Source organism: Bactrocera tryoni, chromosome 4, assembly GCF_016617805.1.
Source record: "Bactrocera tryoni isolate S06 chromosome 4, CSIRO_BtryS06_freeze2, whole genome shotgun sequence".
In the NCBI taxonomy this organism is placed as follows: domain Eukaryota; kingdom Metazoa; phylum Arthropoda; class Insecta; order Diptera; family Tephritidae; genus Bactrocera; species Bactrocera tryoni.
In genome coordinates this window covers 8,575,791-8,597,983 of record NC_052502.1, presented here as the reverse complement: position 1 = coordinate 8,597,983, position 22,193 = coordinate 8,575,791, and the positions used below count along the sequence as shown (strand labels likewise).

General features: G+C 30.4%; 1 long non-coding RNA gene across 1 annotated transcript in view; it reads right to left on the bottom strand.

Moving 5' to 3' along the window:
* The window catches only part of LOC120775345, a 29,589-nt gene that overhangs the window by 3,550 nt on the left and 3,846 nt on the right, over positions 1–22,193 (bottom strand). The gene's annotated exons all lie outside the window — the stretch shown is intronic.

Here is a 22,193-nt window from a genome sequence, read left to right as displayed (position 1 = left end):
CCTCAAAATGTATGTGAAAAATGCAAATAATATTGTTTTGGGATTTTTTTTTTTCATCTTGAACAATCGCTTTTTTACATATAAAATATAAGGCGGAAACCTTTTTTTTGGGTTAAAATCGAAAACATCATCAAATTTCTATCAAATTTCCTCAGAACGAAATATCACATTTTTTAAAAACCAGTAGGTCTTATGTTTTTTGAAATATCTACTTTCTGGGTATACAAAATCCATGCATTATTATAATAAATTTTTCAGAAAATGTAAAAAATTTCAATTTCATGCTTTGAAAACGTAGAGTAAACAATTGCTATATCTTAGATTGTCAGAGTTGTCGTATTTAAAATTCAAAAGTGGGCTTAGAATGGCTTAATTATAAAAAGTTTAAATGAAGAATATTTTGGGCAAGGCGAAGGAGCAGTTACACCAATTTTCCAAAACAATATTCTGATTTTACTGAGCTTAGAGCCTACAATTAATAACCGCTATGGAATTTTTTCAAAAAGAATACAGTAAACAGGTATCTTTGAATATGCTTAATGGTGCGAATTACGATTCCACATTTTGGAGAGCATTATAACTGCCGATGGGAAATAGGTTTATGAGTTTGACATCGGAATAGAAGAAAAAAATGAGCCGAAACGAAAAAATCTACGCCAAAGCCGCTCAAAAATCAATAAGGTGCTCATTGATTTCTTCGATATTTGTGGTTTGTTGCATCATGAATATGTTCCGGAGGTACAGACGGCCAATAAGGTGTTCTATTTGACGGTATTGAGGTGTTTGCTTGAGAACATCCGTCAAAAACGGCTAGAGTTGTGAAAGAACCATTCATGGATTTTACACGATGATATCGCACCATGGCATCGAGCATAATTTTGACCGAATTTAAATCCCAAAAAGCAAAGAATATCATCGATCAGCCAACGTATTTACCAGATTTGGTTCGGTGTGATTTTTTCTTGTTCCCCAAGTTGAAATTTCCGCTCCGTGGAACCCATTATCAGTAGATCGCAGAGCCAAATTTTATAATTTTAAGCACTGCTTTGCAGTTTAAGTTTTGAGAGCTGTTACCTAGAATTATAAAAGCAAAATTGCCCCGGCGAGGTCAATGCTATAAAGATTTATTTTTGTTTCTTGTAGCCTCTATTCATTCTATAGCGTATGACGTCACAATAGCGCAATCTAGTGTCTGTTATTCGTGTATATGAATCAACTTTCAATGTTGACGTTTTCACAAACGGTTTGAATCAAAATTACAGTGAAATTGTTGCAATTTTAATTTTGTTTCCAAAATTGAAAGGGGAATCCCCAACATGGAATTCCGAAGAACAGAATATTTTCATAAATATATGTATACTATACGCCTTTGCTTATTGATCAAAAGATTTTTTCAAACATAAATATTATACTCTTATTGGTAATTTATGAAATTTTCCGTTCCAAAACTGTTTAGGAATTTTTGCTCAAAAAACTGCTGAGCCATTTTACCTTAAGGCGAATGCAGATTGCAAGCAAAAGCCTTTTAACTAGCTCTAGAGTGATGAATCTGCGCAACAATGTAGCAAAAGTGAAAATGACCCGGAGGGCCCTACTTTTTTTTATCAAAATCAATGCGATATTAATCTCAATACATACTATACATACTTGTATATTCATGAATATCTGAGGTGCGAGTTTCCTTCACAGCCGGCGTAAAGTGCTCGCGATATTATCGGATGCGACACACGTGTGAACCATTAGGAAACACCCAGTCAGGTCTTTTCACTTTTCGGCATGAATGTCGCATTGTTGTTACATTTGAATGTCTCTTACATGTACACATATAGACATACATACATAGAGGCTTATGAGTACTAGTTACACATGGCCACCGCAGCAATAGAAAGTGTCGAATAACAAAAAATGAGTTGGCCAATTGCTCGCATGGTTCGTTAGGTGTCTATACTATATGTACAGATGTGGGTATATACGCATGAGTATGTGTGTGTGTGTGACTGTGTGCTATAGGGTATAAGCAATTGAAGTGATGATCACTTGAACTCGTATGCATAAGCAATGACAGTGTATCGAATAGCTTAAAAAGCCCGCACGCACAACAACAAATCACGCAGACAAATGAGAAATGAAAACAAAAAAAAAATTACAAAAAAGACACAGTAACAGAAGCAGAAAAAAAGCAACAACGCCACGAATAATATACGCACGCAAGTGACGAATAACTTCAATTCATGCCGGTTTGCCATTATCAATCGGTACTTTCTAATTTGCAATCACTTTACGCCTTAACAACATGCTCAAAACACAAAAACAACAAAACAAAATTTAGAAATTAGATGTGTTTGTAATAATTTATCGAAAATTACATATGTATGTTTGTGGAGGTGTATAGCAAGACTTTCGTTGAACACTACACTTAAAGGTACAGAGTGAAGTGGTTGTACTCTGCTCGCATTTCTATTATAATGTATAATATAAAAAGTAAATAATTTATTTTTGGAAACCAATATGCTTGGTGTTTATAAAAATTTTAATTCAAAATGTAGGGTTGCCAACAGTTTATTTTTTATTTTAAAAGTGGTAAAAAGCGGAAATATGTTTATTGAATTAAAAATATGGATAAATATTATCGGCCAGTGCTGCCATATTTTTTATTTTCTGATTAAAAATATTAATTAGTAACTAAAATATTTTTTCTTAACTTATTACTCATGTGAAGTATTTTTATAAATAGTTAAATATTTCCGGCCAGTGCTGCCATATTTTTTAGTTAGAAAATAAAAAATATTTATTAGTAACTAAAATATTTTTTTACTTATTATTCATGTGCCGTTGATAACTATTTTTGAATATAGGTAACTATTTTCGGCCAGTGTTGCCATACTTCTTATTTTCCAATTAAAAAATATGAATTAGTAACAAAAATATTTTTTACTTGTTATTTATGTGAAGTTGATAAGTATGCTAAACAAAAAACAAGGTTGCCACTTGCCCTTGATGCACAACTGTACAGTACGAAAATACTTAAATGTTCTCCAGCAGTAAGAAATATCAAGAAAGTAAATAAATTAGCTTGGAATAGGATTTTCTTCACGTTAATTAGATATTTTCATTCAAAACTGTAGGGTTGCCATCTACAATTTTTTTTACAAAGGCTGATAAATATCTTCCTACTCATTATACATATTAGTATTGAAAAATATTTAAACATCATAAGGCCCAGAGAAATTTCTGAAACAGTACGATATCCAAAAGTAAATTGTTTTGAAACTCAATATGCTCAGTGTTAATAAAAAAGTTCATTCGAAGTAACTGTTTGTAGGGTTGCCTTCTACTATTTTTTTTCAGGCTGTGGGAAATATGTTCTAGTCATTATTCATATTGGTGTTGAAAAACTTTTAAAAATATTTGTGACCAGAGTTGCCACCTTGTATTTTTTCTAATTAAATAATTAGTGATTAAAATATTTTTGCATTTAATATTCATGATCGAGTTGATAAGTAGCGTAACCAAAAAGAGGGTTGCCACCTAACATTTAGACACGATTTACCAGAAAAAAATGTCTAAAAATTCAGAAAACATAAGAGAATAAACCAGTAATAGCAAGCAACATGAATCGTTTTAAAAAATACAAATTTTCAACGGTTCTCCTTGCGCGAAGCGAAAAAGTCGCTGAAATTCGTTTTATATCACATAATTTAACAAAGAAATGGGAAAATTCCATAAGACCTAACCTAATCGATATACTTATATCTTGCTATCATTTAGTAAATGTAATAAGTAATAGTAATAGATATAGATATAGGAAGCCAGGTCATCATCTATCGCGAAGAGCCTAAGCGTATTTTGCTTTACATCGTGATCATGATAAGCTAGTTACTTATTACAATTACTAGATGATAGCAAGATATATAACGATTAGATTAGGTCTTATGGTTGATCTCAATCGATGACTCTCATTTGGATAATTGTTCGTCGTTTGTGTTACCCTTCAGCTCCTAAAATTGCTTATAGAGGCGTCTTGAGCTTACCACAAAATTGTTAAGGCAGTTAATATCAATCCCAGCCATCTCGCTAGGTTCCCCGAAAGTATCGAGATATTCCAGCCTCAGTCTGGTAAAGTCGGAAAAGAGAAAGTGATAAGAGGATTCCCTGCCTACAAGCAGCTTTGGTGAAAAGCGTTCTTCAAAATATTTAGCCGCACCGCGTGTGAACCTATTAGACAGTCTTTTCCAGCAAGAATACCTCATTTGCGAAATTTACTTTACTAAGAGTAAGTAGTTCTTAACATTTTTTGAAAAAGGCTGTCTCCAAATATATAATGATTTATGGAAAATTAAAACAATTTCACCACCAAAAGTAATCATTTCCCATATAGCAATATTTTGTACTCAAAAAACAATTACAAGTATATACAAGAAAATATATTTACACGACTGACTAATTCACTGACTGGCTGAATTCGGAGTGAATTCAAGTAGCATGCTACGACTGAATATTAGCGTGCGTATTTCTCTTTAACTCAATTGAAACCCGAAAAAAGTGTCTACATACACACATTACTGTAATTGTTATTCTACTATAAATGTGTATTTACATATATATATTTCCAATTATGTATATGCGTGTATCAATGTATGTGTACGTGCGCACTCCAAGTCAAGTTCAAGGACTGCCAATTAAATAAAATACGCAGCAACAATTGCAAACTAAGAATTGTCGAAGCCAGAGGCAAGCAAGAGAGTACATGGCATCTGGTGCTAATAGTGTTTGTGGAGTGTGCGGTGTGGTGCGGCCACCAGGCGAGCTGGTGAGCTACGAACAAAGGTGAAAAGCAACCAAATCGATAATCGTAATATAATAACAACGTCCAAACTAATTATTAGTTACAAAGCAGTACAAAATATTAAAATAATAATTAAATAGAATAATGAAATCGTAGAAAGAGAAATAGATTTGCTCTTATCTGATTTAAATGTATGTGCATATATTTATATGATTGGTAAGTGTTCCTTTTCATCTTAGAAGCATGAAAATAAAGAAATAAGGAAAATTTTAATTAAGAGCCCAAAGGTTATCACTTCTTTCTCTATTTTTTATAAATGATAATAAGCTGTTTTTCCAGAAAACAAGAAGCCAAACATTTTTATGCCAAAAACACTGTTTATATACGTTTTAATAATTGTGTCAATTCTATGAAATGTGTGCTTTATTAAATTGCATTACTTTTTTTCAAATAATTTCATTGTAAATGATATTAGAACCACCCTAGTATGTATTATTAACTATTGTAATTTGATAAATTTCTTAAAAAATGCGTGCTCTCTCAAATGGTGAGATTAAATTTTTGTTTACGAATAATATTATTTTTGTTAATTTTAGAACCACCCTAGTATGTATTAAGATACTTTGTTATTTGATAAATTTCTTAAAAAATGCGTGCTCTCTCAATGGGTGAGATTAAATTTTTGTTTACGAATAATATAATTTTTGATAATTTTAGAACCACCCTAGTATGTATTAAGATACATTGTTAATTAATAAATTTAAAATTAAAATGCGTGCTCTATTATATGGCTAGACATTTTTACGAATAATACCATTTCTCATAATATTAGAACCACCCTAGTATGCACAAAGATGTATTGTAATTAAATAAATTCTTCAAACAATGTGTGTTCTATTACATAGCAAGACTTTTTACGAATAATATCATATTTAACAATATTAGAACTACCCTAGTATGTATTATTAAGTTAGCAATTATATAGCATAGGTTTTAGCTCAACATTATTTACAACATTTGGGTGTGATATTTTGAAATATATTTATACTTTTTTCATTGATTTGTGGACTTGCATTATGTTGTTTTAGGAGCTCAGTCAATATGTTATAGAGTTAAATCTAAATCAGAAAAAACGGGATTATTGAACAATTTTTGAAAGTCGCAAGTGGAAACAAATAATTAATAAAATTAAAAAAAAAATATTAAAAAAAAAAATATTTTTTGATTTTCATAATTCACAAGTGGAAACAAGTAATTATTATATGTAATTAAAAATAAAAAAAAAAATTTTGGATATAAACAAATATTAAAAATAAAAAATAATTATTTAAATAAAATTATTATTCAAATACAAAAAAAAAAACTAATTTCCAAAAATACTATACTTCAAAAATACTAAATAAATACATAATTATTAAAGAATAGTACTTAAAATAAAATACTATTGAAGAAAAAAATGCAGTACTTTTCCATTACTCATACGCAGTGGTGTTCCCCCCCATAGAAATTTCAAATTTTCTAGGCACAACTAATTTCTATAGAAACTACTAAACTATTACAGAATTCTTTTCAATTGAGCTCTACAGGGTGCGTCGAAAGCAAAATTGTGACAACCTGTTCTTTTGATTCCACGCACGTCTCAAACGCTTCTGGTAAATATATGTGCGAGTATGTACCACATACGAATGCGACCAGCACAAACACATTATATAAGTCTAGGCAAAAAGCGAAAATCTTTAGAAGAAGCGCACAAAGAAAACGACAAAGCAAACCATTAATTTTGGTATAACTAGAAATAAACGTCAAAGTAGACAACAAAAAAGAGAAAACAGTACGGAAAAGAATAGTAAATAGATATAATGAAAGCAAAACTTTGGACAATACATGTAAACATGTATATAACCATGTATGTATGTGAGGGCACAGATTTCACATACTTTTGCTAAGAAGCTTCACTTTAGAACCTAGCAGCATGCATATAACTCATTCTTTCAATTCAGACACACACGCAAACATACTTACATTATATGCCATATATCGATAGTCGTAAATGAGCCAACGAGTCAAGTTCACATTTCGCCAGTCACGCATGCCCGCCTGAGACGCTATGCACGTGTCTATTCTTCTACATAATTCATATATGTATATGAATATATGTATGTATATACCAATGCGCATATATACATATGTATAAGCTAAGCAAATGATGAACTAGTGATCTGTCAAATAGATATATATAATAGATAGAGGAAAGCAAAATGTCGCTGTGAAGAACTTGCTGACTGTTGGCTTTGACAATTTTGTTGTCATACCTAAAAGCTCATTTTCGGTTGCGTTGAAAAGCAACAACTGCTAGCAACTGAAAAAATGCTGTTCGTTACAAATACGCAGACAAATATTTGGTCGACTAACATTTACGAATGTACACCTAAATAATCATAACGAATTTCGAGAGTTTTGTGTGACAAATATAAATATACATACAGTTGTATATTAGCCAGTATATACTTGTATGTGTATATGCGCACTACAAGCGTCAAGTAGTTCTTAATTCAGCGCTAGAAACACGTTTCTCGAAAATCGAATGCCCACTGACTGCCGGTGTTTTAGATGATTGGGCACAATCAGCAAGTCATTGTTGTTGTTTTAATGGTAGATAAAGTAGATATATGTGGTTATAAATAATTACATGCTTATGGTTGTATGTTTGTATTTTAATTAAACGATAGTGTTGCCAGAAACGAAGAATTTTATTTTTATGTTGTACGAAAAAAATTTTTTTAAACGAATTTTTTGTCAAATTGGCGCGATAAAATTATAAAATTACAAAAATGCAAAAATAACAAAAACAACTACAAATAAAATATGGTTTACTAAATATCTTTTTGTCAGTGTTCAGCCAGACTCTCAGTGGGGAACTCCATCAAAGTCAACTGATATTCTGTCATATAGAAATAGAAGAAAACGCAATAGGCAGACGAGTTGGCCCGCTTGGGGGTAGCCAGGAACATAAACAACCTCAGTTTTTCAGCTCATTCAAGTGTTGAGGAGCGTCAGAGGTCTTGGAGCACTAGCAACAGGGCATTTCGGGTAGTTATGATGGTGAACAGATCAAAAAGCTTCTACTTTTAGGTCTCTACAGAGAAAACTTACTAACATTGTTAGAGTCATTAGGGTGACCTAAGCTTCCACCTTCAGAAATTGTCAAAGCAGAATGCAGAGCATGCGCGGAGGATGATGATACACAGAAACATTTAGTAGAAAAAAATCAGGTGCTAGATAAGGCTTCATTGGTTACCGGGATGCCGCTTGCATTTTGGCGCTCCTTGCAACCAACCAACTAACCATAACAAAATTTAGAGGGAATACACTTGCTAGTCGAAATTTTTAGTAGTTGCTGATTAAAATTTGGAAAATTAAAAAAAGTGTTATTGAAATGCCCATAGATCAAAAACTTGCCAGAAGCAGAAGTATTTGAAAATTTTATTCCAAATTCAGATTTAGCCTTAACATATACATGTGTATATTAGTAGATTTTCACCGTATTTTATATATATATTTTTTCTTTTATGCCTAATTCCATTAAGAATAAAGACATCAAAAACGATTTTGGAAAAAAAAATTAGAATTATATAATTTGTCACTTCCTTTGAATAAATATCATTGTATGTACATATGTATGTATGTCCGCCAGTCAAAATAAAAATAAAAGTGAAAGAGCTGCTTACAAAGAACTTTTGCTAAAGAAAAGTACAACGATTCTAGAATTCGAAATAGCCTTCGAGAACAAAACAAAAAACCGGTTTTTATGGCTATGTTACTACTTTAAATTCTTTCCTGAGTCAAGACGGCTAGTCCCAAAAAGTCTAGCGAAGGAAAACAAATAACGCAGATATGCGGAATAAACAAAACATTGGCGAATGGCTTTAATACGCATTTAGCATGCCAATTTGTATATATACATATGTATGTATATGTGGAATATATATATTATATTTATACATATATCTTTGCATATATGTATTTAAATGCTAATTTCAAATAATTTCGTTTAAGTTTCTGGGAAATTTAGTTATTTAAATAAAAATGTCTGTGCATATAAATCAAAGTATGTGCCGATGGAGATGTAAATAAATAAAAATTAAAAAAGAAATATAAAAACAAAAGAGTTTTAATATTTTTTTAAATAAATAAATAAATTAAAAAAATTTAAAAATAAAATTTTTTTAATTTTTTTATTTATTTTTGTGATTTTCTTCTACATATACATATGTACATATGTATATAAATAATAGGGTCAACCTATTAAATAAATAAAATTCATATAAAAAAAGAAAATAATAAAAGAGACTTAATATTTTTATAAGGTAAAATAAAATAAAAATGTTGAAATTTTTAATTTTTTTAAAATAATTTTTTCACAAATAGGGTGAACCTATGAAGATGTAAATAAAAAACTTTCATTTAATTTCAAAAAATCAAATTGTTTTAATAAATTTATAAATTCTAATGAAATAAAAATGTTAAAAAAAATGTATTTTAAGCTTTTATATAATTTTTTCTCCATATAAATAATAGGGTGAACCTATGGGGATTTAAATACAAAAATTTCATTTAAGAAATAAATGATAAAACGGAGATTTTAAATATTTTTATAAATTATAATAAAATAAAAATATAAAAAAAAATAATTTTGAAATATTAAAAAGAAATTATTTGAAATTTTTTTAAAGGAAATATGAACCTATGGACATGAATATAAAATAAAAATAATAAAAATTGGAAATAAATTAAAAATCAGAAAGTTTATATACATTTATAATTATTATACAAATTATAATAAAAAAAATTAAAAAAATTTAAATTTTTCAAATATTAATTTTTTATTATTTTATTTAAATAAAATAAATCAAAAATAAAACAAAATTGAAAACAAATGTATTTTATTATTTTCAAGATTTTTGTATACGTGAACTTGTGGAGAAGTAAATAAAAAAATTTCATATAAGAAATAAATTAAAAATCAGAGAGCTTAAAAGTTTTTATACATTAAAATAAAATATAACGTATTTAATAAAATATTTAAAAGAAAAATTTAAGTTTTTAAAATTTTAGAAATACTATTTGTTTTTATTATTTTTTCTGCATATTAATAAATAAACAACTTAAGAAATAAATAAAAAATCGAATAAAATTAAAAAAAAAAATAATTTATTACTTTTTTGTTTTAGATTTTCTTTATAAGTAGAATATGAACGTATAGAGATCTAAATAAAAAGCTTATACATAAATGAGAAATAAATTAAAAATGAGAGAGTTTAAATATTTTGATAAATTAAAAAAAAAAACAAATTATTAAAATTTTTTTGTTTTTTTCTGCATATAAATAAATAAAAAGCATAAGAAATAAATCAAAAATCAGAGAGCTTAAAAGTTTTTATAGATTAAAATAAAATATAATGTATTTAATAACATATTTTAAAGAAAAATTTAAGTTTTTGAAATTTTAGAAATACTTTTCGTTTTTATTATTTTTCTACATATAAATAAATAAAAAATATAAGAAATAAATCAAAAATCAAACAAAAAAAATTTTTGGATTATTAGTTTAAGGGTTTTTTTAAGTGAAATATCTTTTGCTATTTTGAACCACCCTAGTGCTTCTAATCGTTCATATGAGCACATATGTCTCGCTTATTGAAAAAAAGAAACAAAACTTGATTCTAAGAATTCGCAAAAAATGCCTTTTGCGTAGTATAATTTTTCAAATACATACATACATACATACGCATGCATATTTTGTTTTCAAACTTGTCTGCTATTATTTTTGCTTAACACTAATTGCTTTTCTTTGCTTTTTCCGCCACATGATTCGCCCGAAAACTTTAATTTTTCTTGTACACGCAAAAGAATATTTTCATAAGAATCGTAAATTCTCTAGAAAACTTGAAAATTATTGGGCCAATTGAAGTTAGGGTTGCCAACTCTGTGTTTTATACTATTCGCGGGACTTTAATTGAATAGTAATTGGATCTTTCGACAAAAAAGCAGAAGAAGAAGTTAGATCTTTTCATATAATTAATGCGATGTAAATATAAAAAATTCTATTCATCGCTAAAGTGACGTCATAAAACTTGCTAGAATTGTTAAAATCAGAAATGTAGTAAAAATTTTCGAACTTAACCTAAAAAATTAATTTTTCCCTTTCTGGATTTGCTGAATCCAAAATTTATTTTTTCCTGTACTTGATTTGTTAAAACCGAAATTTAGAGCACATTTTCTGACATAACCTTAACAAATGTGAAACAATTTATTTCTGCATTTATGTTTGAGAACCAAATAACTGTGCTAGAGAGTAGAGCTTTCGAATGAAAACTTTCATACAATAGTTTTCTCATGGGCAAGTGGTAACTAGATCTTACAATAGACGAGAACCTGCAACTTTAAAACAAAACAAAAACATGTTGCCATACAAAAACAACAGAAAACACGTTAGCACACTTAATTACTAGTAACTTGGCCCTTTTTAATAGAAACACGCAACAACAAAATATATAGGTAGACAATATAGGTACATATGTATGTACGTATAAGAACGCAAAAACCCTTGAGCCGCCGCACTTCGAAACTGGACATGAAAAAATACTAGATTCTCTATGAGTACAAGTATGTGCTTCAGTTTTTTGGTTTGTGGCCATCAAAGAGTCACTTAAAACTGAAAGTTGGCCTAAAAACACAGTTAACTAAAAAACTCTGCGTCAACCAACACACACTCACGAGGAAAAAAAAAATAAACAAACACAAGCTTAATATATTATATATATATATACACATTTCCTTCCACACATACATGCATACAAATTAATTGTGCATTGTTGTTGTTGTGCCTATGAGCATAGATATTTTAATCGTGCACTTCGCAGTCGACAAAACATTTTTGACAAGCCACCGACGAATAGCGAAACCGAAATACACTCGCAAGCGCAGAGTTTCATACAAATTGAAACGCCAGACAGACGGTAGATGAACGCGCTGACTTATACTGGTGTTTACAAATAAATGTGTGTGTATTTGTATTTTGTATTTGTGTGTATAAGACCGCCTCGTGATGCTTGCCACTTCTCTTTGCCTTTCCACACTGTCTCTGTCGTTTAATCATCCAATGTTTAAAGAGAAGCTTCCAAAATATAAACGTTTGTGGTTTTTTTGGTTTTCGATTGCGTGTCGGCCAAAGCCAAGAAAACAAGCTTCGTTGTGGCCAACGGCGGTGGGAGGCACTAGGTGAAGAAAATTTGTGCGAGACAAACAACATTTTGAATATAGCACGCAAACAAATGCAAAATTAATTTTGAAAATTTGTATATTTCAAATATATTTTAGTGGTGAAAAATTTAGACCAAATCAAAATTTTCGTGTCAAAAAAAGTAGTATAAAAGTAGTTGGTAGTATCAAAAAAAATTCTAAAATTAATATAAATATGGTCAAGCAATATTTAGTTAAAAGCCAGAGGTTAATTTAAAAATTAAATTTCGCGTATTAAAAAAAATTAAAAATATTTTGTATTGTAGTAACGAAATGAGATTCGATGTTTTCCGATCTTTGGTCCATTCCGAAAATTTTGATGTCAAAGTTCACGCTCTGAAGGACCAATTAACGAAAATATCGATAAAGCAATATAAGCGCAATAAATTTGATCGATTTACGAAACGGAAGGTTACTGGTGATGAAAAGTGAGGCAGTGAGCCACTTACGATAAAGTCAAGCGAAAACGATCTATGTCGAATCGCGTGGAGTCGGTAAAAAGGTTAGTCAAGTCAGTGTTGACGATCAAGAAGGTTTGGTGGTTGCTGGTATTGGCTGGAAAACATCTACTATGAGCTGCTTGCTTAAGGTTAAACTATTAATTCGGATCATATATCTAACCGATATAGACTCGCCACTAGTTCCAGCAGTTTGGTTAAGTGCATCTAAGTTAAAGTGCGACCTAGCAGTTAAGTATACATATGTATATGAATGATCAGTCATGTACGTCTTTCTGTCAACGATCAAAATCAAATTAAAGATATAACCTTTTAATCTGTTGGAAATACACCTGTGAAGGCTGTTACAGCTTTTGTGCAGTCGTTGTTAATGTTTTTCTTTGTTTATAATAATATTTAAAAAATTTTCTATTGAAATTTATATTATATAATTGAATTCAACCTACCAACAACATTATTTTGATTTAACATTCACTTTCAAGTGTGCATAATTATTTATATTTTTTATTTCAAGTGAGGTGGCAACGCCGTAAAGTGATATTTTGGTAAAAATACTTTAACAATTAATAAAAGAAATTACCTTGATTTGAATTCCTTAATTTTTAGTTAATAATAATTTATTGAGTCCTAATAATAATTGTAATTTTGAAAAATATGGCAGCACTCGTATAAGTTAAATATATATTCAAGTCTCATTACGTGCATTTTTGTTTGTTTTTTTTTTGAAAATTCTTGATCTACCTACTTACTCCAAAAGACTTTTTTAAATAGAGTTGCCAACTCTGCATAGTTTGAATTTTAATTGACTGAGATGTGTGTTTTGGGTATAGATATTATTATTATTTTTTCTTTCTTTTTTGGAATATGTTAAATTTTTGAATAATATGGCAACTTTTTTAGTTCTATCTATAAAAAATTTTATAATAAAAGGCACAATGCTCTTACAAATAATAAAAATATTACCTTGATTTGACCTCTTTTATGTTTAGTAAATTTTTCTTTAGTATTAATAATCATTTTGAATTTTGAAAAATATGGCAGCACCCTTGCAAGTTAAATATAAATTCAAGTCTCATTAGGTGCATTTTTGTTTGGTTTTTTGAAAAATCTTGACTAACTTACTTAAAATAAATTTTACTTACTCAAAAGACTTTTTTAAAATAGAGTTGCCAACTCCGCATAATTTGAATTTTAATTGACTGAGATATGTTTTTTTGCGTTAAGATAAATGTTTTATTTTTTTTCTTTTTTTTAAAATATATTATATATTTGAATAATATGGCAACCTTTTTAATTCTATCTATAAAAAATGTTATAATGTAAGACCCGATTTCAAATCATATAATTGCAAACGATATAAAATCGCTCGCTATGATCCAAAATCCTATTAATTATTCAGCAACAATATTTCGATCTCGAAGTAACAGAAATTTGATTTGACAGGTCGTAAAGCTTTAATACTATATCCTTAACCTGTGTGTGCCTTAAAAATGTTACCATTTCGTAGAACTCGAATAACAGAAACTTCGTTCACAGTGTGACAATTATAGCAAATGAAGTATTAATTATTACGAATATAGAAAAAATTATAGCAACTGTGAAAATAATTATAGCAACTAAAGCAACAGTTATAGCAACTATGGAAATAATTATAGCAACGAAAGCAACATTTATAGCGCCTATGGAAATAATTATAGCAACTAAAGCAGCAGTTATAGCAACTGTGCAAATAATTATAGCAACTAAAGCAACAGTTATAGCAACTGTGCAAATAATTATAGCAACTATTTGCAAGAACAGTTTTTCACAACTCTACAAGAAATTAATTGGCGTACGAGTCCTATAAATTTACACGAAGCAACCGCTCCAAGCAAAAATTACATAAAATTACCTAAATAATAACCATTAAAAGCATATCTGTATGTATATATACGCCTGCCCCCTTACAAAAATATGTACGTGTCTTCAAATGCTTGCGCATAGATCGGAATGTTCATACGAACCTAACAGCCATTAACATTTTTGGAAGCGAACGAAAATGCAAGTCGATTAACTGGTTGGTTGCTGCGCAATACACCCACATACAAAGAAATACCTACATATGCATACATATGTAAGTATGTGCATGCAGGTGGAAAGCCACTAATTTAACAGTAAACAAAATTTATGAACACCTACATAAATATTCAATAAAATAACACCTACAAGCTTGACAAGCTCATATAAATGCCTGAATACAGACATGGACACAAACTTATCTATGAGTTCATATATATTGGTATATACAAGTATATACGAGCATGTAATATTAGCGTACATTGCAGCCGGTGTACTGAAATAACCGCAACTGTTTGTCTGGCGTCTGACTTTAAAAGCGCTAAGCTCGCTTTATAACTGTTAAGCTGCAGTCGTCTTGGGGTCATTCGGTGCAATATGGCTTGGCTCTTCGCGTACTTGAATAGCGATTTTTGTACAACACTATTTTTATTATTGTGACACCGTTGTCTCGGCATCACATTAAGCCTTGACCTCATATAATCGTGCTTGACGAGATTTTTTGGATTTTGTTTGTAAATATGGAAAGAAAAAAAATATTTTTTGGTAAGGTGATTAGTTTTCCACAAAAATATATATTGTTTTTTTTTTTTAATTTTTATATTTTTTAATAAGCTTGTGGGTGTTCAGGAGTGGCAGTAAGTATGCTAAGGGCGCTGAAATGATATATGTACGCTCTGTTAGAAGTAGTTGCATACATACATACATGCATAAGACCAAGTAGAGCTTAAACATTTTTCTTTTAATTTTTTTTGCGGTTGCTTTCTTTATTTTTAGATTTATTCTATCATCAATTTTAATTTTCATCGTCGGCTTAAATTTTAGAAAATGTTTGATATTTATTTTTAATATTTTTATAAAATTAGACGACAGAAGAATAGCCAATATTATTTTCGAAATATTTTCTTTTTCATAATTTTTTTTTTAATTTTTAAATTTTTTTCAGAAACTTATTATTTATTTTTTAGATATTTTTTTATTTTTAAATTTTTTAAGATATTTTATAAATTTTTTAATTTATTTGTAGCAATTTCAAGTTTTTGAAACCAATTTATTTTGCTTTAGATTTTTTTTTAAACTTTTTATGCTCAACTCAAAAAGTGTTCTTATAAATTTAAGAAATAAATAAGTGCGTGCGTGTTTATTTGTCAAACCACTCACGTAGTGGCTATTCTTCTGTCGTCTCTTTCTTTTTCTTCAATTACTTTCTTCATGTGTTTAATACGAATTTATATATACACACACATACGCAAATAAATACCAGATATATAGCATAACCACCATAGAGGGGAAATTGAAATGTACTAGCGAGTAAATGAATTATTCCAAAGAGAAATTGCTACGCTTTACTGTCTCATAGCTCATCACACTGTTTATTAAGCCCATCATTTTACATGTCTTCTATGTCCAACCACGTTGTCAATTGCTTCACTTTTATTTTTGGACGTCAATTGAATTGTGCTCTATTTTTTATTCACTAATTATTCTGTGCACGTGTGCTCACTTACATATATACATATAGGGTACATACATATGTATATCTACGCCCATCAGCACTATTTAACATTTGACTTTTCCTCACAACGCTTACAAGACATACATATGTACATAAATTTAAAGGGTTAAGCTGGTAGACTGGTAAATTTGGTATTTTTTCAGCTTTTGCTTTTTTTACTAAAAATTACATACATTGATAGTTTTTTTATAATTTGTTTGATCATTGGTGATACTAATTTTCGTAAACTGTTCTTCTTCAAATGTTAAATAATCGATTTTAACATATTTATGAAGAATATTGTTAATAGTTGCCTCACTTTGAAGAGACACATCGTGAAGTCATCAACAGCTTCGCTGGTAATTCATACGACGTGGTGCACTCAAATCTATACTCACTAATACATTAATGTATAAGAGTGGCTGACTAGCTCTAGAAAAAAGTTGATAATATGCTTATACATTATACATAGTTCAAAATCTCATTCTTTCGATCATAATTGAATCAACTTCAAATTTTTGGAGTTATTCTCAAATACACTCACATACATGCATATATACATACATACATACATACATACAATACATTCGATAGATATTCAAATAAAATAGATTTTTTGAAATTCACTAGTGGATATAAACTGTAATATAAAAAAGTTGATTCCTACAACTATATATATAATACATTAAGACAAAAAAGCACCCGGAAATTTGTACTTAAATTCCCTGGATAAATAATACTTCAAAAAAAAATTTTTTGTTGAGTTGGTAGGACTGTCTTAATTACTATGCCACGGTGATTCAAAAACATAAGCCTACCTGGAGTACAAAGCCTTAAAAGATGGTCGAGAGATCGTTGAAGACATGTTTCGTTCTGGACTATCTTCGACCTCTTCAACTGATGAAAATATAAAAAAGTAAGGAAAATCGCCAGGCAAAATGTTAGAGAGATGGCACGAGAGCTTGACTGCCACCAAATTTATAGCCAAAAACGCAATGAATACCAGCGATCAACCACCGTATTCACAAGATTTGGCTCCATGTGATTTTTACTTATACATCAAACTGAAATTGCTGCTCCGTGAAAATCGTTTTCAGTGGATCGAAGAGATAAAACATAATTCGCTGAAGGATCTGCAGGCCATCCCAAAAAGTGCTTATGAAAAGTGTTTCAAGGACTGGAAAAATCGTTGGCATAAGTGTATTACAGTTGGTGGAAATTGCTTGGAAGGCGACAAAATAAATTTCGATGAATAATTAAATATTTTGCGTTTTATTCACAATTTCCGGGTACTTTTTTGTCACAGTTTCTATTAATACGTAACGCTTCTTCCAGATGTTCTTTGATTTATAATTAAAATAGTAAATACGAATTTACTTTCAGTGCAACCCTAAATGTAGGCAACATTTTAGGGAAAACGCTGATTTTTTTTAGTCTAGGCTGAACTGGAAAAAGTAATTTGCAACACGAATAAATGATAAACATTTTGTCGAGTAAAGTATGTTTTTTAGATATGTTTCCTTTAATAATTGAGTGAACATCTGAATAATGCGAACTTATTTTCAGTGCAACCCTAAATGTAGGCAACATTTTAGGAAAAACGCTGATTTTAGTCTTGGTAGCATCAATAGAAGAAGCAAAAAGTTTCAGACTTGAATAAACATGAATTTATTAATTTTTGGATATATGGTTTTGTAGAAGAAATAAAAAACCAAAGGTTTCCTTTAATAAATGATTTGTTTCCTTGACTATATAGCATGTAGCGCTGTCTTGTTGGCACCAAAGGTCATTCTCATCAACATACTTCAAGTCAGGCATGAAAAAGTCATTAATCATCGCTATGCCATAATAACATGGTTAAACAAATATGGATCAATGATTTCCTCTGCCTACAGAGCAGGGGGTTTTTTATGTGGGAAGGAATGATTCGTCTTCTCACTTTAGCTCGCCTTCAAATGGATATTCTTTGGCTACATAGATACTTGGTCTAAGACCGGAAGTCGTGAGCTGCTTGAGTCATATATAAAATAATTGTTTCTGGCCACTTCCTAGTGAATGGCGCTCAGATAACATTCCTCCCTTGCGTGAACTTCTACACCACTTTTAGCTTTATTTCTCATAAGCAACCGTTTTCTTTTGCGAATAATCTTTTTTTTTTCTAAAGTTTCTCTTAAGATTACATACATATAAATAATGATGTAGAATGGTTGATATAGGCAACTGTTTCTTCAACGGTTTAAAATTTCCATCCTCTTCACTAACTTTTAGTGATTGCTGATTCAGAATAAAACACATGACTCATCTTATAGAAAACATTCGTAGATTTGCAACCCAACTCTCTCTTTCAATCAACTTTTTAGAAATTTTAGAAAAAGCTCGTTGAGACTAAAGAAGTTTTCTATAGAAAAAGCAAACAGTTAAGGAAAAAACTATGTTTTTTTTTTTTTAATTTAAGAGCTTTGCGACTGTTTTAAAATATGCAAAGAACTTAAAGCCAAATCGAGCAGTTTGAAAATATCACAAAAAAAAAAAAAAATTGTACTTAAACTTATTTAAATTATGGCAAAAATGCCCTACACTGAAGTGGCAGAACAAACTCTCTTATGACACATATGGAGGTATGTATATATTATGGTATTTGCTGCGAGAAAAAATTGACTTAATCAAAACCACAAAAGCTTATTCCTCTAATTAATAATATTAATGGAAAGTTTATACTGAAAGTTTATTCCAAGAAAAAACAACAAAACAATAATATTGCAAGTGAAACGCATGCCAAAACGAAAGTACTAAGAAGAGTAAGAATATAAGCAAAATAGAACAATAAGGAGTACTTATGCAGTGTATAATATACACTGTACTCACAATATGACCCAAATATTTTTCAAAAATTCAACCGGTACTTGATAATAAATATGTATGTGAACTGTTAAAAAAATCAAATAAGATAAAATAATAAAAAATGCGTGAGCTTCAAAAAGTGTAAAATAAGTGAAATGGGCTTTTTCGCTTAAAGAAGAGAAATAATTGCGCACGAAAATGTAAATATGCAATTATGAAGTCTCAAAGTAAGAATTGCGCCCTTTGGCAACATTTTTGAACGTCTTTATTGTCAGAAAAAACTTGAGTGCTTAATTTTTGGTTTCTTTTTTGCAATAAATCGCTTGAGCCTTTCAATTTTTATTAATTTTTTTTGCTCTACTTGTTGTTGCATCCTCCTACCTTTCAACCAAATAGTCTTCTGGCTCAAATTTACACTTTCTTTTGAGCTGAAGTGCAGACATACATACATATAATTAAACGAGTACAAACATACAAGTACATAAATACTTGTCATTACATTTCATGAATTCTTAATGTATATTCAATGTTCGCCGTGTTCCCTTCAAGCTCTATGCTCAACGCATAAGCGAAGAAGCCCATAAAATACACACACATTCGAAATCAATGCCTGCTTCTTTCATGCCAATTATGCACGAGTGTACGAGTGTATGCATGTATGCTATGTGGTACCTATGTGTACCTTTGCAAAATTTCAATTTCTCTCAATTAAATTAAAACTGTACCTTCTTTACCGTTCTTAAGTACACGTGTTGACCCGAAATGATTGTAGTTTTGAGAGTTCGAAAAAAGTGTCGCTTTTTCGTTTACTTTGTTCGCTTTGTGATTTCTTTCACTTTCACCCAAAATAATCGAGCCTCATCGCTTGTAAAGGTGGACCGCCGGTCGATCGGTGGTTCAGTCATTCGGTCACCGCAGGCTCGTTGGCCGCTGTGCTCATTCTGATGTATATCTCTTAAGAAATTAGTGGGTTGCAGCCTCGATCAACGTACTACAAGATGCCGTTTGTTTTGTTTCGCCGTTTTTTTTTCGTTTCGATTTTTGGAAAGTGTCACTTTTTTTGGGGCATATGTGGTAAATATTGTGTATGCACGTGATAAAGTTGTTGATGCTGAAAGAGCACCTACATAATGTATGTATGTGTAAGTATAATGTATGTGTAAGTAGCTGCAGGCATATGCACGGCAAATATGTGTGTTCGATTGTGTAGTGATGTATTTAGTACTTTTCGGGTACTTTCGCATTCTTTTATGCAAAATCAGGTCAATGGAGGATTTTTTGTTGTTTTTAATTGCATATTTGCGCAATTTTTTGAGAATTTCATAAAGTTGAAATAAAATAAAATAAAATGGTGACACACAAATATTTACTTAAATTAATTAATTAATGTATAGTATATATAGGTTACAGAGTCGCAACTTCACAGTGATGTTAGTAAGCACTTCATCTTCGAGTCAGCTACTTAGCACTTAATAAGCATCCTTTAAATAATAATATACAAGTATTTCTAAATGGTCTAGCATATTTATTCGTATGACAGTGGGGCTCATTGCCTAATTAAACAGTTTTAAGAATCTACAAAAATAAAAAAAATACACGAAAAAATAACCTTCAGCGCCCTGAGGGTATTGCTGTTTAGAAGCAACTTCATTACAGAAATCTGTTAAAATATTGAGACCCAATTAGTTTCAAAATATCGGTTGCTGACTTCGGAAATCCGTGAAACAAAGCAATCTCTTGGACAACAGACCTAAATAATTCCAAAAACTCGTTTTACATTAGATTAAAATTACAAATTACTTGTAGATTGGTTTAGTGCGATAGGCCAATGAGCCACGCTAAGACCAGTTTTGGTCATTTTTAAAACTAGCTCTGGTTCAGTTACTAAGTCCATTTGGAGTAGTCATCCTTTAAGCTGCCTGCGCTTGACGCGAATTTCAACATACTCTGTAGCCTCACTATCGATACCTCTTCCAGTGTATCATACCATGGCGACCCAGATGTTTACAGCGTAGTCTTGGCAATGCGGGACAACTGCACAAGAGAGGCTTCATTGTTTCCCTGGTGCCTTGCTCTAGACATTTTCTTCAGTCTTCTCAATCTGTCGGCCCCATTCAGCGGTAGTATGTTGTCACCAGATGATGACCAGTTAGTATTCCGATCATGTTCCTACAGTCTCTTCTATCGAGTGCCAATAGAAATTTTGTGTATTTCTGATCTACCGTTTTGCACATGTCTTTTGCAGTTTTGCACTCAGGTAGTCAGTCTACATTAAATCATTATAATTTTATATTTCATCTGGGACAGGTATAATTTGGAAAACCTACTGAGTCTTATAGACATATTGTGTATGAAAATGCTCGCTTTAGGGTAATGCGCTGGTTGTAAAACGACGCGTGAGGTATTTGTTTTCCTTATTAACAATTCACAAGAGAGTTTTCTGGATAACGCAGTATCTTAGAGAAAAATAGAATTATTTAAGTTGCGCACGGGCTTTTGAAGCTGATTGGAGAATTTTTGAATGTCTTCATTGTGAATTTGAGTATTTATTTGAAATTGAATGTTATTAGGCGACGAAGGAAATTAAACCCTTCATACTCTTTGAGAGCGAAATTAGCCCCTTCGTAGCCCCTTCGTACTCTTTGAGATTTTTAATAATTAAATATTAAGAAAATGCACTATTCTTGGACAAATTGATTCTTAAACAGGGTAGCGAGCAAAGGTTGAAGATATCTCAAATAGTTTTTGAGTTACAGCAATCCAAAGTGTAGCCGCTCAGTTCAATTACCTCTAGCGGTTTATATTTAAACAAATTAGCGGCAAATGAGCCGATCACTTCAAATTGTTTTTTTATACAATGACTTATTGGTTATTTTATCTGAACAAATCGAATTTTGGCAGGTCAAAAACTATCAAAGTTTTATGCCAAATTCAATTTTTTTTTTTCAAAACGCCGATATTTTAATAATTTTTCATTTATTTCGACAATAGTCATTGGACAAATTTCTGCCAGTGTTGATTTTTTTAGGCCATTTTCACGGAGTAGCCTGGAGTCACTGCAGTAGGTCCAGTAGTAGGCTCTTTTTCAATACAAATATTTAATTTTTTTCTTGAAATATTTAAGAATTTGAGTTTCCTTTCCTTAGCTCACTAAAGAAAATATATCTCTCAGTCAATTCTTGGTGTGTCTAGTACCGTTTAATTTAAGAGTGATTTAAATTAGTATCTGTATAAGGAAACCTGTGCTTCTGGTTTT